The 17483-nt window shown below is 34.9% G+C and overlaps 1 protein-coding gene across 6 annotated transcripts in view; it reads right to left on the reverse strand.

Annotated features, from left to right (window-relative positions):
• Akt3 (AKT serine/threonine kinase 3) overlaps nucleotides 1-17483 on the reverse strand; it is a 208753-nt gene that overhangs the window by 133666 nt on the left and 57604 nt on the right. The window contains exon 1 of one of the 6 annotated variants that reach the window (XM_090341511.1): nucleotides 17061-17115. The exons of the other annotated variants lie outside the window; for them this stretch is intronic. The gene's annotated coding sequence lies outside the window, so the exon portion shown is untranslated. Of the gene's footprint in view, nucleotides 1-17060; nucleotides 17116-17483 lie in introns of those variants that run through there. 6 annotated transcript variants of the gene reach the window in all.

Raw genomic sequence — 17483 nt, forward strand, 5'->3', positions numbered from 1 at the left:
TAGTATAGATATTGTCTTGTTAGCTTGGTGAAACCCAGCAACTACAAAAAGGAAGTGAATGTTTGTAAGATAATGAATAGTATTATTCTGTTGGTTTTTTTTTTTTTGTAAATTGCTTTTACCTATTTAACTGCTATACTCACTGTGACAATTTAGAGAGTCACAATCTATGATTCTTTTACTTTTTGAGTGCAGCTCACACTTCAACAGTCTGCCTTAAGAAATTATAACAGAGATGGAATTTCTTGGTTGCTCTGCTCTGCAATTCCAGGATTCTTGACTGGGCTACAGTCACTTTTGACATGGCCATTCTTTTCACCACAGGAGACTCAATCAAGCTGAGGAGTGCTCAGGAATGCTTGCTCATTAATTTCCTTTAATTTGTCAAAAAAATGTTCTTTTGCAAGTATAGGAGAAGTTTTACATTTTTCTTCTTACTTTTTGGTGGGGTTAAAGCCTAGCCAGGGGTCAGTAGCTAGCCTTGAGCTGAATAGCTCAGGGACAACACCCAGGCCTAGAGTTCAAGCCCCAAGACTGACAAAAAACAAAAACAAAAAAATAAAAAAAACCCTAGGGCCTTACACATACGAGGTAAGAACTCTACCAAATAACACCTGCAGTACTAAAATGTCCAGTAATGTTCATGCTAATGGGTGCAGTTCTAAAATAGAAACAAGAAACATCAGTTTTTATGAAAATAAGACATGACAACCAAATAATATTAATTTGAAAAGAAATTTAATTATTTTAGAAATTATTTAGGTCTCCCTCTTTCCTACCAAAACAAATGTAGAGAGCTTGCTTGCTTTTACAAGAAGGGCCTAGTAGATCACACCAGCCTGGAACTTACCATGTGTAGCCCTGGCTTGCTCTGAATGAGATCGTCCTGCCTCTGCTTCCCAAGTACTTCAATTATAGGCCTGCACCACCATACCTGGTTTACTTTTCCTTATAATAAGGGCTGTTTTCCTATTTGCCACTAGCAATATAAATGTAAGTTTTATTGTGTGAAGGAATTTTCCATAACCTCCTTTTGAGATTGGATTTAATTAATTCAAGACACATAATTATTATATAAAGTAAGCATCTGGAGTACTGATAGTATTCATTCTGAAAATTTCCCAAAACTATCCCCAGCTCCCACCCCTACAGTGTTTTAGGAAGAGTACTTCAACAATTAATTCAATAATCTCTGCACTGACTCTGGAATACACGTTTAATACAAGTATCAACAACTGTAAGAACACCATGTTCCAATGTAGAATCAAAATGATCATTCAGGTTCATCCAGTTGTATATAAACTTAGCCTTTTTTAATTTCCATTTAACTCTATTTTGATGCTTACTTTACTAAACTAAAATATATATTCTAACATGTTATACACAGACACAGACATACACACACATATATGTATACGGACACACATACAGACACCCATATACACACACACACACATTAGTCTCATATCTTTTTACCTCTTTCTCGATCATAGTTATTATATATATTCATAACATCTAATTCATATCCAACTTCATTGACAATTTAAAATATATTATATTTTTACATTTCACTAAACATGCTTAATTTTGAGCAATTGTTCCTTTAAATATTACTACATACCTTTCTTTGATAAAAGCTAGTTAATGCTAAAACAAAAACTTGGAAGAAAATTTGTCAACCAGTATGCCAATAAATAGATAAGTCATTAATTGCTACTTGCTTGGATTATTTGTGCCTTCATTTTATTAACAGAGCGCAGGTGACACACACAATGAAATTTCCAAGATTAAAGAACTAGATCATGGGCAGCCTACATTTTTAAATTTTTATCTATTATCAACATACTCTTTTGAAAAGATGAGTACTGATAACTTCAACAAATTTAATTCTCTGATATCTGAAAGTTCGTAGTTTTTTGTTTTTAAAATAAGAAGTATATTGGGAAAGTGAGGGGGGACTGATGTTTCTTTTGACAGTCACCAGTAAGCTTATGAATATGCTTGATGCCTAGAACGAAAATGAATTCAGAGGAATAAAGGACAAAGAAGGCATCAGCAATCTTCAGCCCTGTGTGTTACCTCTGGAGAATTCTTATTGTCATGAAGAACATGAACGTGAGAGCTGGGACGGCCAGTACAGGGAAGGAACAACTGCAAGCTGCCATGCTGAGTTCAACAACAATCATCAAAAGGGGCTTTGGGAGCTCACCAGCTGCAAAGTTTTTGTACTAGGCTGTGATTCCACTGGGAGGATGGGAGCTCCTAAATAATGATGTCAAAAGGGTTTTCACATGCCCACTATGCTATTTCAAGCAGACAAAAATCTACATTTGTTCCTAATGGAGGTTAAGGCCCTGGGGATTAGAGATAGAGTATAGACTTGTATTATCTAAATAAATTGATTGTTCTTAGCACAACAAAGGAATATATTCCCCAAAAGAAATATGTAATATTTTCACTGTAAAACTTTAGAGAAAGAAAATGAAAAATTTCTTTCTCCAAATAAAAAAAATGTTAGAACAAAGCTTCATTTTGAAAGTTACTTCACAACCTGAACTTGAGAACAAAACAGGGCATACGAAGTAATTTTGAGAGAAATTTCATTAATGAACAATTTCTGAACTACACTTTAATGCTTTTTCTAAATCAGTCTATAACTTAATGACAGCATATTATATATAGTGTATATATATACTAATGTATACTAATATACACACGCACACTATATATTGTCACTGTTTATACAGTATACACACATACTATATAGTACAAGTATATATAGAAATAGGTACTTAAATACCTTAAATTTAGTCCTAAATGTGATGAAAAACCAAGTGTCAAGTTAAGGAAGACTTTTATGCAATGTGAAGGCAAATTTCAATGGCATCTTCTGCCTACTACAGTTATTCCAAACAATGCGTGTTTTCTTTTCACTGTAGCTTATCAATCTGGGGCATAGCTTCCATGTTTGAAGCAAAGAGATTTCCTGATTAGCATTTGTTTTTATATAGACTATAATAAGCAAGTAACTTTCTAACGAAAAGACAACGCATATTGGGAGACACCACAAAAAAACACCTAAAGTAAAGTATAAACTACCTTTGTATGTAATCACAGTAAAAATGAAACGGAATACATTATGACAGTTTAGAAGAGGCAGTTTTTATTCCAACCTGACTACCAGATCATAATGACAGAGCATTAAGTGAGTCAGCAATGACAGTAGGCATGTAGAAAACACTAGGTAGGGTATGTGGCTAGACACACCACAGGTGAAAACTATAGCAATATGCTACAAATTGTCTTATGTCTGCAAATTGTTTTATGTTGAAACTCAACCATTCTAATAATGCCACATAATCTCACATCTATCCTGTATCTGAAGAAGAAAAATTTAACAAATGAAAATATAAGGATATAAATATACAGTTTCTGGATAGTGTTAAAATACATTTCTAGGGAAGTCAATGTATTTGTCTGTTTTGTGTAGGTGTTTAAATGCAAACAATTCAGCTGGTCACACAAATGGCTCATGCCTATAATCATAGCAATTCAGGAGGCGGAGATCTGAGGGCAGCAACCCCAGGAAGGAAAAAGCCTGTTGACACTCTTATCTCCAATAACCATCCAAAAAAAAAGCCATAACAGGCGGTGTGATGGCTAAAGTGATGGAGAAAGAGGAGAGACAGGGCAAGGAGGGAAGAAAAGTAATGGGGAGGGGAGAGGGGGAGAAGGGGAGAAAGGGGGAAACATTGAAGAGGTGAGAATATGAGGAGTAGGGAAAGAAAGAGGGGGAATCAGGAATAGTGCTCAGGCCCTGAGTTCAAGCCCCAGGACTAGTACACATATACACAAAACAAACTGTTCAGAGGCTTTGAAAAAATGACTGAGAAACTTGCTGGTAGCAGGAAACCTGTCAAGCTTTTCTAAACATGACCCTTCGTAGACTTCTTTCTAATACAGAATAAAATATGGACTCACAGATTTGATGTGGATATGCATAAGCTTGACTACTTAAGAAGTGAGTGTACCTTGATAACTGCATGCAAAAATTTCTTAGTCCTCATATAAACAGAACAAATTTAACAGACAAATAATTTAATATGAAAATAAAATTCATTGATATAGAACTTTAGAAATTAAAAATTAAAGTTCAAAGGAGTAATAAATATTACTATTCATGTGATTAATATAGTAAAAAAAAACCACAAAGGCAATGTCAATCACATGCACTTTTCGAATTTGCTCGCTTATTTTCATTCTAAAACAGTAGTTCTCTAAAAGAAGTTGTATAGCTGATAGGTCAAGATAACAAAGTGCATAAGCCCTTAGTGATTACTAGTAACTGCCTGGATAGAATGAGCAAAGCCTGGAATCTTAAGGTTAGACTGACCGTGTGAGTCACAGTGACATCTAGTGGCAAATTCACTGAACAGCGAGTACTTTATATTTCATTTCTTGTAATAAAATGGTTTCCCTCATTTGTAATGATTATTACACATCTAGGACTCTCCTAGCAGAGGATTACAATAGCTCAAACTTATGTACATAAGATCATATAGGATAAGAGTAAATGAAAGGATCTCTAGGCTATGGAAACAAGATCTTTATCTTGTGTGATTGTTGCTCTTAATGTACTATTTCTCGTCTCTATTGTTGCCCTTTGGTAAATCTCATATTGTTACTGTATCTGACTTTGTTACCTGGTATACTGTATATATCTTTATTTGTTTACTTGAAATAGGAAAGAGAAGGGGGAAAACAAGATGAGGGGAGGGAAATGGGGACAAAAACATGAGAATGGGGTATCAATGTATGAGAAGTAATAATGCACCTACTATCTGGCAAATGTAACTGTAATCCCTCTATACATTACCCCCGACAACAGAAAATAAAATTTTAAAAATGTAAAAAAAATGAACACTATCTAACACACACTTCATTACTGTTGCATGAATAGTCTACCTTTGACACTTTAGGCTAATACTACAATTTCATCACTCCAAATCAACTTCTCTTTCTTTTCCTTACCACCTTCAGTCCTTTATTCTGTTTCTAGCTCATTTTCATATCATCAGCCTATACATTTTTTTCATTTACTCTTTCTTGCATTGTATCCATATTTTAAATCCTCAACCTAAGTATATATAATCGATTTTCACTGTTACTCTTCTAAGTACTGCTAAATTAAAAAATAAAACTCGAGTTAAATAAACGTATCTTAATTTATGCAACTCTGGAAGTATCTCGAGGTGACTTAATCACATGATTATTTTCCTTTAGAAAAACATGCCAGATCAATTTCACCTTACTCAAAATCTTCCTTCTATATCATTACCCTACCTCCCTGGAGAAGGAAAACAATGAGTCTAATTCCAAAATTTTAATTCCCTATTTGACATACTCCCTTCCTCATTTACATTGTCCTTTTCATATACTAAATCCTTTTCTGGTCTCATTTTATTGTTACTTTTCTCTAGGATTGGTTATAGCTGATTATATCTTTCTGGAATCTTCCCTCTGCATTCTGCTGCCTTCCCTACAACCTACAAACTTGCTCAACATACTTCTACTCCAAAGGATCTCCCCCCTCCTCTTTCTCTCTCTCTCTGTTTCTCCCTCTCTGGTCTACTGAAGTATATTTTCTTTCCTTCTGTCAAAAAATATCTCAAAAAAAGTGTCTGCAACAACTGTTCCCATTTCTCCAACATCCTTTCCTTCCTTAGTTCCTGGCAAACTGTTCTATTGGCACTGATCTCTAGAGTAGCCGATGAGGTGGTATCAGTGGTTTCATTCTCCTTACATGAGAATTATTTCTTTCCCTTGGCTTCTATAGTATAGTCATCTTTTTATTCTCTTCTTACATCCTTTCCAACTCTTCTTCATGGTCTTCATATAAACTTTAGCAAAATAAGGTAGCAAAGATGTATTTGTATAAAAAAAGCAGTTCAGTTAAAAACTAAAAATTAATGTCTTATAAATTTAGCCAGAATTTATATTATAGTAATTAATCTTTACTTCCTTCAAAATACTGCTTTAAGATACTTCATTTAAACTTATCCTAATTTTTCCAATCATAATTCAGTGTTTCTATTACACTTTGTATTTGCACACATCTTGTCAATTGTAGATGTCCTAATATCTTTTTAATGTTATACCATGTTCACTTGCAAATACTGTATGCCCTCTACCCAATCCAACCTCAGTATTTTTCAAGGGAATCAATCCTATGCACTTTTTCTCTAATTCTAGGTATTTCTTCAAAATGGTCTCAACTGAAACCTTCTTCCTTTAAAAGAAAAACTCATGGCCTCATACATGTTCAGCTTGCTCAGCTGGTATTCTACGATGCTAGCCCAGTTTTATGCTGATACTTTGGAGATGGAGTCTCTCACTTATCTGCCTGGGCTGGTTCTGAAGATCACAGCCTCTGGAGTAGCAACCATTACAGGCATGAAGCACTGGTCTCTAGCTAAACAATAAGCTTTTTGTTTGGCTGTTTTCTTTTCTTTTCTTTTTTTTCTTAGTCTAATGAAGCAAAGGTCTGAATATTCTACATGGGTATAGAGCACTGGCAAATCCAGTCCACAGTTAGGGGACACTTTAGATGGGAAGAAGCCAGATTCAGAAATGCAACATGGGTAAGGAAGAAACATTTATTGTTGAATGAACCTTTGTCCAAGGCATAGGCCTGAGGCATGCATGGAAGAGTTAAAAAGAAAGCCCAGCCATGAGAGAATAGGACTTGCAGAGGCAGGAGGGCTACAAAGAAGAACAGAAAAGCAGCACAGTGACTGAGGTTCAATTCTTAGGTATTGCAAGAGTTCTAGGAGGCTGGCTGGCTGAGGAACTTCAGCTTTGGAGTTATAACTGTTTAAAGACAGTTTGATTAACCACTCTGCTACTTGCATTGATTCTGTCTCCAACCAAAGCTTCACTAACAATAGGAAAAGGTAGGAGAAGCTTCAAGTCTGAAGAGCCATTCAGACAGCTGCTGAGCTGGGTGAGTGCTGTGTACAGGAACAGTTAAAAGACTTCCTTATTTGACACAACTGAAAGTATCTCTTACTTCTGGTATAAAACCAATAATCATTCATTGGGCAAACATTTTTCGTTAATTCTCAATTCTGAAAATGACAAAAACATGTATATATCAAAAGTCAAGCATACATGTACCTGAAAGGTGCACCCATTTAAGTGACAGGGCATTGTAATTTGAAATATCTTGAAACAATGAATGTGGTGCTTGCCAAACAGCTTTGGTTCCAAAAGGAATATACTTTCTATTTGATAACACTAATCTGGCCTTCTGGTGACTGATTCCATAAATGATACAAAAACTGTATACTATCCATGTTCATTATCTAAATTTCACATAATAGGCTTGTTAAATTAATTTTACCTTAAAATAGATAAAACAATTATTCCTCACTAACAATCCCTACCAAATCTAACTTTTAAAACAATCTTATTTCAATTATATATGTCTCATCTGGTATTTTAGCTTTTATTACTTCATACTCAAATAGAACTTAATTTATTTCCTATTGGTGGGTAGTAATGGGGCTTCACAGTTGCCAGGGCAAGTGCTCTACCACTTAAGCCAATCTATCAGTCCTTTTTCTGATTTGGTTATTTTTGACTGATACCAGTTTTGTTTTAGTAACCAGAATTAGGGAAGTGTGTGTGTGTGTGTGTGTGTGTGTGTGTGTGTGTGTGTGTGTCTAAATATATCCCTAATTTATATATAAATATATATACGGAATCATACTTTACTTTCTGTACCTATATACTGAAAACTAAGTTAGCATCAATACCTCATTCCCAACCAACACCAACAAGTTATTCTAGCTTTCCCCCTTCTTATTTGTAACTTTAAGTGAGAAACTGAGATCGTTATCTGCAATTCATTATTTATGTGATCTGTCTCACGTTTGTAACCAAGCTCTCAGTCGTGTTAGCCAAGTCTTTGTAGTACTTCCTTGGTTGAACTTAAATCCTTGCCCTCTGCAGTGCCTGCAGCTGCCTTTTTTCTTTTGGCATCAAGCCTAAGAGTACCAGGAAGAAAAGAAGCATGTCACATTTCAGCGCAAATATTGGAATTCAAAAGCTCATGCCTTAAGGAAACATTTAAAAAAATTAAGAAAGATCAAGAGTGAAGGTAGTATGAAGGCCTTGAAACTGGTAGTAAAAGATTATGGGAGAAGAGTATGCATTAGGGGCAGGCAGGAATTCTGCCAAAGGCATGTCTGTCCCTTTCAGGCATGTACTCTAGACCAGTTCTGTGCCTGAGGAATGGGATTACAAACCTGAACACTCTTCCCTTTCATTGTAAAGTCCTAGATTTAGGCCTGACACTGTAGCCCTAAACCTGATACTAACCAGCTTTGTTTCGATTAGTTAAGTAGATCTTTGTGACAGTTCCTTCAAATTTAATAACTATAGCAGCATTGTCTAGAACAGAGAAAAGCATTCTGAGTGCCTAACATGCTATTAGTCAACTTAAAGATCAGACCTTTCATTATAAACTAAGGAGCTACCTGCAAAGTGTGTTTTCTTTTTCTTTTTTGTTTTTTTGCCAGTCCTGGGCTTGAGCTCAGGGCCTGAGCACTGTCCTTGGGCTTTCTCAAGGCTAGAGCTCTACCACTTGAGCCTCAGCACCACTTCCAGCTTTTTTCTATGTATGTGGTACTGAGGAATTGAACCCGGGTCCTTGCGCATGCTAGGCAAGCACTCTACCACTAGGCCAAACTGCTGGCCCCCAAAGTGGTTTTTGATTACTGAAAAATTTAGTCCCACTAGCAGAATGTGAGACAATCCACACATGAAAACATTATCAATAAAGACTGGTCTGGCAGGCACAGGCTTATAATCCCATCACTTAGGAGGATGATGAGCTCAAGAAAAACGTATATTACAAAGATAAACAAAGGTATTAGCTCTATGATGTTGCTGCCCAAAATGTACAACCTTTATTTAAACATGAAGAAAGATCAGTCAAATTCTGAAAGGTGGGACATTCTATCAAACAATTGGCATATAATCATGAAAAGCAAAAACATCACAAAAGATAAATCGTGTCATTACAGTTGAAAAGAATAAAGAGCTCTGGCAAGCAAATGTAAGATACTGAAGTAGAATTCTGCAATAAGGAATAGAAAAATTTTAGAGTCTCATAAACACATAGCAGTGATTTACCTATCAACACTAATTTCTTGCTTTAGCTCATTTACTCTTCTTTCTTTCTTTTTTTTGTAGTTGTTTTTTTAAGTCCAAGACTGGAACTCAAACTTGGTACCTGATGCTTTTTGCTCATTGCCTTAGTATTCTACCAACTGAGCCATGCCTCCAACCCCACACTCTTCTTATATGATACAATATCCTTCCATGCAAATGCACTAAAGTATTCAGGAATAATAAAGCATCTTACCCTAAAATGAGTAAGAAAAAAATGATAGTCTCGCAACTTCTAGGTATAAAATTATTTAAAGGGCAGGAGGGAAAAACTGGGAGAAAATGAAGGAGTGACACTATTCAAAAAGAAATGTACTCATTACCTGACTTATGTAACTGTAACCACTCTGTACATCACCTAGTCAATGGAACTTTAAAAAATTATTTCAAAATACAAATTAAAAATAAAGTGAAAATGTCTTTACAATTATATTGTACATTTTCATTTTATGCAGATTTATCTATTTCACTGTTTAAACTCTTTACAGGCTATGATAGTGTATTTCCTTCTTTCACTTCCTATCCATTCAACAAATATTAAGTGCCCTACTTTTTTACAAGCACTAGAAGCATGGCAGGGGAAAAAAACAAAACAAAACAAAACCCCTGCTCCCTCAGGTTCATCTTTTGATGGAAGGCAAATGAGTAGCATATTTAGGATGTTAAATGCTAAGGAGAAAACTATAAAATAGAAAAGAAGTGAATGTGAAGCTTTGGTAAGAATCCAAGTTTTAGATTACAAGGACATCAAGGAAATCTTCAATAAAGATTAATGTCAATAGCATAGAGAACTTTCCTATATAGGAAGTAGTGAAACTTGGAGATGGGGAAAATGCTGATGTGTCCCAGAACACAAAAGAGCTAGAATGGTAAAACACAAAGAACAGAGAAGTTGGGAAGAAAATGAAGCCAAGAAAGTGATGATGGGCCAGATCCTTTGGACATGTGGATCCCAGAAAAGGCAGAGTAAGATAGTAAACAGGGGTTTGGGGACAGAGCAGCTGCATCCTCTAAGTTTAACAGATCGCTGAGTTGCTGCCTAGAAAACAAAATAAAAGAAGAGAGGGACAGATTCATTAAGAAAAGAGTTAACAATGACTAATATCAACTTATCCAAGATGCCCAGTCTCATTAAACACAACAGAAGAGTGGGCGAAAAGTGTTAACTTAATGATTAGTCCACGTTAGTACAGGCCTTGTTTTCAATACCCAATAAATAAACAAAAAATTAAATATTAACAAAATATTAATATAATGTTTTGCCCAGAACTGGGAGCAAATGCCTGTAATCCTAGCTACTCAGGAGGCTCAGAGTTTAAAGTCAGATCAGGCAGAAAAGTACACAAAATTCTACCTCCAACTAATCAACAAAATTCTTGATCAAATATATGGTTCAAAGTAATAGAATATCACCTGTAAGCAAACAAGCTGAGTAACAGTGTAACCCCCTGAGTTTAAGCCACAGTGTAGGAGGCAGTAGGCTTAGGGGTGTAGGGGGGTATCATTTTGTACATGAAAAATGTCATGATGTCACTAAAAAAAAATACCAAGTGAGCTGGGGTCTAGTGGCTCATGCCTGTAATCCTAGCTACTCAAGACAAAGATCTGAGGATGTGGATCAAAGTCAGCACAGACAGGAAAGTTTATAACACTCTTATTTTCAAATAACCACACACACACACACACACACACACAGCCAGAAGTGGCTCAAGTGGTACCTGTAAGCCTTGAACAAAAAGGCTAAGAAGAGCCAAGGCCCTATTTCAAGTCCCAGTAGTAGCCTCCCCACCATCTCCCCCCAACAAAGTACAAAGTACATAACACCACTGTACAAGCAATACTTGCTCATGCCTATAATGCTAGCTACTCAAAAGGCAGCCCAAGCTTAAACATGAAAAGCCACTCAGTCAGTAGACTGACACAGTGGCACACACCTGTCATCCCAACTACTCAGTAAACAAGTGGATGTACTCTTGAAACTCTGTTCACAACATAATGAAGGCAAATAAAAGGGGGACTGGGATATGGCTCAAGTAGCAGGAATCCCTATCAAGCAGATGGAAAGTGCTGAGTTCAATCTCCAATACCTAGAAGAATAACCTCCACATGTAATGTTTTACTCCTGACTAGTGACTCTCAGTACAAGAAGCTTATGATGTGCCTTATGCAGAAAATGTATGCTGCTTAAATGAGCACCACAGTCATCAGTTACAGTGGTGTTACCATATATCAATATTATTGGATAAATAATATTAATTAAATAGCGACAAACATAACACGAAGTTATGCATTGCTCAGTTAATGAAAATGCGGAATCTCACCCAGAATTTCTTCCAGAAGCCATCGTTCAGTATTCATGGCAATTTATATGATACTATGAATATCAAGAATCAACAGTATTTATAAACAATACAGAACAAGCGAACACCCCAGGAGTTAAGACTCATTAGAAAAACTACAGAAACAGACCTACAAGGACTTTAGACACTGAAAGCAAAAGCATTAGATACAGAATGTAAATAAAAGCAACTATGTTTAATTTGTGCTTAAAAAGATAAAAAGCCAAACATGAAATTTTCAACAATGATAAAACTGTGAGTTAATAAAAAAATACAAAAATAAATTTGAAAACTGAAAAACATTATGCCAAAAACCAAGAACTTGATAGACAAATGCAGTATATATGAGACAACCAGAGAAAGAGAAACAGTGAACTGAATAACTGAAAGTACAGAGGCTAAAACACAAAAAAAGTTGTAAGAAAATGAAAAGATTAAAAAAAAAAACATATTGAGTGAAGTAAGCCAGACCCAAAGGAACAAAGACTCCATGGTTCCCCGCATTTGTAATCAGTACACATTCAGAATTCTCCTAGCAGAGGATCACAGTAGCTCATAGCTCAAAAGCTCTGTATATATGGTCCTACAGAATGAAACTACACGAAATAAACTCTAGGATATGCTACAAGAGGTTTATCTTTGTGATTGTTGTTCTTAAGTACTATGTGAAGTTATTTCTTTTCTCTTTTCCCCTTATGGTTAATCTCATATTGTTACTGTATCTGACTTTGCTACCTGGTATATTGCATATATCTTATTTGAAATAGGAAAGGGAAGGGGAAAAAAACTACATGATTGGGAAGGGGGTAGGGAGGGGAAGTGGGAGAAAACCATGGGAAGAGCTATCAACGTTCCAGAAGTAATATACCCACTACCTGATGAATGTAACTGTAACCCCTCTATATGTTTCCCCAACAATAAAATACAATAAAAAAGAAAATAAACAGGTTTTCTTTTTAAAAAACACACAAAAAAGTTTAACAATGAAATTCTTCCCTATAAAATTATGTAAGATAATTTTAAAAGCAACAACAAATATGGATACAGAAGATTATCTAGATAGAGTACACATATAGGATATTTTACAAGTTTTTAATTGTCATCCTAGATTGGAAAGAACATAGGTTAAAAAAATTATTTAAAGAGTTAATGCCTATGAATTTTCTTTTTTTTCATATATTTTTTATTGTAATTAATAAAGGGTTACATGATATTTTCCAGATAGATGGTGCATTAATTCCCATACATTGATACCCTTTCACATGTCTTGGTCCCCATTTCCCTCCCCCCCAACCCCCACCCCTCATCTTGTTTTCCCCCATTCCCTATCCAATTTCAAATAACCAAATACAAATATATCCGATATATCAGATAACAAAGTGAGATACTGTAACAATATGAGATAACCAAGGGACAGCAAAAGAGATGAGAGATAACATAGTATCTTAAGAACAACAATCATTCATTATATGACTTATGTTTCTATATCCTAGAGATCTTTTCATTTAGTGTCCTACTATATGGCCTTTTGTATCAAGGTTTTGCTCTATTGCAAATCTCTCCTAGGAGAGCCCAAGGTTTCTACCGATTATGACAAATGAAGGAAACCATTGAGCCTAAGTTCCTTTGAGTCTGGCTTACTTCACTTAATATGGTCTTTTTCTAAGTCTTTCCATTTCCTAACAAATGGGGCAATGTCATTCTTTCTGACAGCAGCATAGAATTCCATTGTGTACAAATACCACATCTTGTTGATCCACTCATCAACTGAAGGACATCTAGGTTGGTTCCATATCTTTGCTATGGTAAATAGTGCTACAATGAACATTGACTGATAAAAGATATCTATATGTTAAAAGATAGCTAATGAGGGGCCGGGAGTTTGGCCTAGTGGTAGAGTGCTTACCTAGCATGCACGAAGACCCGGGTTAGATTCCTCGGTACCACATACATAGAAAAAAGCCGGAAATGGTGCTGAGGCTCAAGTGGTAGAGCTCTAGCCTTGAGAAAGTCCAAGGACAGTGCTCAGGCCCTGAGCTCCAGCCCAGGACTGGCAAATAAATAAATAAATAAATAAATAAATAAATAAATAAATAAATAAATAAATAAATAAAGATAGCTAATGAATACTGAGCATAAATGGAAAAAAAAGCAGCATAAGTAAAGGAGCTAGAGAATATCTCCCAAGGTATAACAATTATTTTTACAGTTAACAATTCAGTAAGCATACTAGTAACTAAATTACAGGGGTGACATCCTCAGGGAGTATAAGAAAATAAACCCCAATTTAGACCTCTAATGGAGGCAAAGTGGGGCATTGGTGGCTCATGCCTATAATCCTAGCAATTCAAGAGACTGAGTTCTGAAGATCATGGTTAGAAGCCAGCATGGGCAGAAACTCTTATCACCTATCAACCACTCAAAAACTGGAAATGAAGCTGTGGCTTGAAGTAGTTAAGAACTAGCCTTGAGCCAAGAAAACCCCCTCAGATCCTGAGTTCAAGACCCCCAACTGACAACAACAACAAATTTCGGCAAAATAAATACCTTTTCACACCAATAAAAACTAAAAGACATTTAGGAATGAATTGAAAAATAAAATGTGATACCTGTATATACTTGTATTACTCAGCTTTAAAAACACTCTTCTTCCTCCAATGTGGGTAACTTTGAAGGCATTATGCTAAGTGGCTTAAGCCAATAATAAAAGGTCAAATACAACAGGAACCCACTCAGCCATCTAAACAATTACATATAAATAACACAGCACAATGTCTGATAAGCAGTAAGGAGTGAATGAATGGAAGAAGTAACAGTTCACTTAAATGCATTTGATTTTATAAAAATAGCATAAATGCAATAATTCTAATGTATTTTAAAGAGCATAATACATATGTACTTTAAGAAATATAATCAGTATTTTTTGTCAAAGCAAAAGTAAACACAATTTTTGTTTCTTTATCCTATGAACCTCTCTGTTGTCTTATCTACTGACAGCAATCAAAATTTTCTACCTTATAAGAAATTATAACTCTAAGATATTTCTTAAAAGTCAAACAGATTTTTTTTTGGAGGGGGGAATGCCTGTATTGGACAAGAACTCAGGACCTGGGCAATGTCCCAAAGTGAGTCAAAGCTGTACTTAGGCTTTTCTGGTGCTTAACTGGAGGTAAGAGTCTCACAGATGTTCCTGCCTGAGCTTGTTTCAAACCACAATCCTCAGATTTCAGGCACCTGAGTAGCTAGAATTGCAAGCATGAGCCATTGGCTCCTGGACAAACTGATAATTAAAAAAATTATTTTTATTAGCACATACTATTTGGACACAAAGGTGTTCAGTCTCTTCACTATTTTCTTCTATTTTTCTGGGCCTGAAATAAGGGCCCAGCTTTTTTGCTCATGGCTGTTGCTCTACCACTTGAACCAATACCTACAGCCTAGCTTTTTGCTGGTTATTTGGCAGATGGAGTCTTGAAGACTTTTTACCTGAGCTAGTATCAAACTGTAACTCTCAGCCTTCTGAATAGCTAGAATTACCGGCACCATTAACACCCGGTGGCTTCTGCCCACTCTTAATATGGCAATAGAATTCCTGGGCAGAGCAATAGGCAAGAGAAAGAAACAAATAGGACTCGAATAGAAAAGCAGAAAGTCAGAAACATTTTTTTCAGATATCTGGCAACTATAAATGATTAAAATCAACTAAAATTCCCCCTAAACTTCTGGGGTAAATTTAATTTTCATAATAATTAGAGCTTTTGATTAGTTTGGCATGTATTTAATAACTAAATCATGTGACATAGATGGACTTAAAATGTGTTTATTAAAACTAATCTTACATTCCTAGAGGGAAAAATAATCTTTATTCTCAGATTAGACTGTGGATCATCTGTTCTTAAGTTTTTTGTGTCAACAGCAAAACTAAAATGAAATCATACAAAATACATGCAATATGTTTTTAATTGCTCTATTTGGATGCCTTTCTAATATTTTCATCAAAGTAATGTTTTATAAAACACAGTACTTAGGTAACGAAAGATAATATCAAAATTATCTTTTTTATCTAACTAACATATAATCAATGATCTGTCCACTACAGATAGCTATAAAAGCATACAGAAACCTGCCTCTCTATGACAGTGCATCATGTGCCACACAAAATGAACTGCTTCCATACTAGTAAAAACATATTTAGAATGCTTTCTCTCAAACTGTTCTTTTCAACCATTAAATCCATCAAGACATACAAAGTCATTTCAGAATTGACCTTGGCACATCCGACAACATAAATGGCAAGGTCAAGAACATTTACAGGTATATGTAAAATGTATATCTATTGTCCCTCAATTTACTTCCTGTTCCAGAACTTTACCTACAATGAGGCCAAGTGCTTACAGTGATTATCTTTCACATTGGCTTACAGACCTGACACTTGTCATCTACTAAGTGTATGACATAACGACAGACTTATCTGAATAAAAAACATTCAAAAAACTATGAAAGCAAAATGATCTTTAAATGAGGATTTCAAATGTGAAATCCAACCTAATTTATTTCACTGTGCCTCTGAATGGTTGAAAAGTTTACATCTTTATATAACATATAAGTTTAAATTTATATTATGATGACATAAGAATTATATAACAATGTATTAATACATTCTGAACAAAATTTTATTATATTATATATTATTGTAATTTACTGATTTGTTACAAAAATGTATTAACACATACCATAAATTATATACATATAAATTGAACATTATAAATATATAACATGTTATATTACATATTGCATATTTGCAATATATTTTAATTTATACTATACATTTATACATATGAAACACTGAAATTAGAAATGTAAAATCCAACCTTTACAAAATAAAAACAAACTGTAAGTCAAGGTGTTATGGTATTTCTTTGGGCAAAATTTTTACTTCAAACTATTCTTTACCAAGGTGTAAATATAATAATAGTATAAAATCATTTTGATTCCTTTTTAATTGGTTGTCTTTATCAAGCAACAGTCAAGAAAGATACATCCATGCTAATGTATCTCATTCAAGAAGGAAGCAGTATAGTGACTAAATATAAGTCTGTTCATTTAATACTTAATTGTATAAGTGCAATACTCACGTATACTGGAGATAAATGGTTGCATTTTTTTTACTAAAGAATTTATTAACATTTTTACATCTACTTCAAATGACAAGTTTAACAAACAAGTGTTCAAGAAGGGAATCTCTATATACAATCACTGGCACTTAGTTTTTAGAACATAATCAAGATAAGGGTTTGTATATCATAGATACATATTAATTTATGAAATAAAATATGTCTATAAAGTCATAGGTTTTTATGTCTATGTAGTTATATTTATATTTCCAATACCATGTCCATTACATTGGGTATGCAAATATTGAGTCCTCGCTGTTGTAGTGTTTGGATCTAATAGCCACATATTAAGGATACCATGCACCTTTTGTACCTTTGGTCTTGACTTGTCTCACTCAATATGGTTCACTCTAGATTCATCCACTTCCCTGCGAATACCATTATTTTGTCTGTTAGCTATGTAGAATTCCATATACAATCTGTTTTGACTCCGGGATTCTGTTCAGGAATCTATTGCCTGTGCCTATGAGTTCCAGTGTCTCTCCTACTCTATCGTGTAGCAGTTTCAAGGTTTCCAGTCTGATATTGAGGTCTTTGATCCATTTTGAGTTAATGCTTGTGCATGGCAAAAGGCTAGAGTCAAGTTTTACTTTTCTTCATGTGGCTGCCCAGTTTTGCCAGCACCAATAATTGAATAGACTGTGTTTGCTCCACTGTATATCTTTGGCTCCTTTGTCAAATACAAGTTGACTATAGGTATGTGGTTCTATTCTGTTCCACTGATCTTCTGGTCTGT

The sequence above is a fragment of the Megascapheus bottae genome, chromosome 10 (genome assembly GCF_031878675.1).
Source record: "Megascapheus bottae isolate mThoBot1 chromosome 10, mThoBot2.hap1, whole genome shotgun sequence".
Classification (NCBI taxonomy): domain Eukaryota; kingdom Metazoa; phylum Chordata; class Mammalia; order Rodentia; family Geomyidae; genus Megascapheus; species Megascapheus bottae.